A 2,112-nucleotide genomic window follows, 5' to 3' on the forward strand; every position below is an offset into this window, starting at 1 on the left:
TAAGACCAGAACAGTATACAGTACTCCAAGGCCAGGAATTTACGGCCCTTCCTGCCCGGCAGGATATTACAGTTCCACCGAACTTAATGGAGATATAAGTGGCTTGCCACATCCACGGGGGGGGGGGGGGGGGGGATAACTTGTGAATTGCTTTTCAGTTGCATCCCTCCAGAAATGGGTCCCAGTGCTTGGCTTGCTTTTCATCTTATTAGTTACCTGTGTTGTTACTTTTTGTTATTTATGTATCTGTGCCAAGGATCTTTTGGATCCTTATCATGCAAACAGTTTGTGGCCTCCTTATTCTCCCTACCAAAATGTAACATCTCAAACTTATGTGCATTGAAATTGACTTGCCAATTACATGTCCATTCTGCAAGTGTATTGATATCTTCCTGTATTTGACTGTTCTTCCTCGGTATTTATATACTCTTCAAACTGGTGTTATCCACAAATTTTGAAATTGTTCATGTAAATTTCAAGCAAGTGTTCCCTGCACCGATCCCTGTAGAACGCCGTTTCCCACCTTTTGCCAGTCTGAGTAGCGTGCCTTAACTCCCACTCTCTTCTTGCAGCCAACTTTCTATCCGTTTTACTGCTGTACATGCTATGGCCTCAGTCATGAGCCAAAATGTGGTACCTTACTGAAGGCCTTTTGAAAATCGAAATATATTTTGTCAACTGCACTGCCCGTGTACTTTCTGTCTGGTACTTGTTCAAAAAGATTCAATAAGATTGGTCAATCAAGCATGGCTTTGCCTTTTGAAATCTGCCCTGACTCCTCTGTATTGTATTTTCAGGTTTTAGATGTTAAGGTTCTGAGGAAACATTCCATTATCTGATGTGAAGCTAACTGGTTTCAAGTGCCCTGGATAGAGAAGAGAAATTGGGAGTGAAATTGGTCGACACCAGAGCCATAGAAACTAGCTTGCAGCCAATTTTTCATTACTCCAGCTTTTATTTTCCATTGGCTTGGAACATATTGCAGAAATTCTTAATGATGAGCCAAATAAAAGTGACAGTAAGACTAGGAAAGGAGTCTCCAAAGTAAGTTTGACTATCATTCTGCAGGCTTCAGTGGAAAGAAAATCAGATGCTGATTCTCTCTGAGCCTGTTTCATGGTGCTAGCAGTGACCAATTTGAGCCCATATTGTAATTTGAGCCCCAGGAAGTGAATGGGTCGGGGGTTCCCATCTGCTATTTCACTCCATTTCAACATTTAATCTGGGGACTACCCAAGGGCTTGGCGAGTTTATCCATTAAATAGCTGAGTCATGGACCAGAAAAAAATGTGTTTCAGTGCTCAGCCAGTGCTGAGCTAGCTGTCGTCAGTAGGATTGCTATGATGAGCCTCTTCGTTCCTGGTTTAAAAGCTCAGATGCCCAAACACTTTCCTGTGGTTCTGTTGGAAAGCAGACGTGTCAGCACTAGGTAAAGATGATCGGCAGTACTTCGAGAGCACAAGGATTCACTTCCGCCTGTGCAATTGGGCTCCAGCCCTCAGCAACTGGGCAAGGAAACAAAATCTAGTAAAGAAAGACTTCCATTTATATAGGACCTCAGATCGTCCCAAGCACTTTACAACCGATGAGCCTCAATCTTTCCCTTGTCAGGCGCGCGTGATTGGTTGTTCCAGGAGCGGTAGGGAAACAGACTGCGATTTCACACTGGCTGGCCAAATTAACGCACAGGCAGCGTGAAACGTACCCTGAGAAAGACTCAGCACTGCCTGTGGGGGTGGGTGCCGATGTCACCACGGGCGTGGGTGAGCGCTGCGAGAGAGAGAGAGATCTCCCCGAAGGCAGGCAGCTGCCTCAGGGAGCTGCAGACTTGCAAATCATAAAATAAAGCACAAAAAAAGCTGCAAAAAAAAAAATGTCCCTGCAGCACAAACAAGCCCCTGAAAGCCTATCTCAAAAAAATGCTGTCCCCAGATGTTTCTTTTTATTTTGTTTCCTGACGGAGATTTCGTCCCGCCCTTGGATGAGGTTTCATCAAAAATGTAAAGGCTGCCTGGGCCGATTCGCCTGTCGGCCGACTGTAGGGTTGCGCCATTAATGGGCTTACTTGTTGGCAGGCGCACTTCTGACTGCCGCGCGCGCCCGCCAAGCGAA

The sequence above is a fragment of the Carcharodon carcharias genome, chromosome 17 (genome assembly GCF_017639515.1).
Source record: "Carcharodon carcharias isolate sCarCar2 chromosome 17, sCarCar2.pri, whole genome shotgun sequence".
Taxonomy (NCBI): Eukaryota; Metazoa; Chordata; class Chondrichthyes; order Lamniformes; family Lamnidae; genus Carcharodon; species Carcharodon carcharias.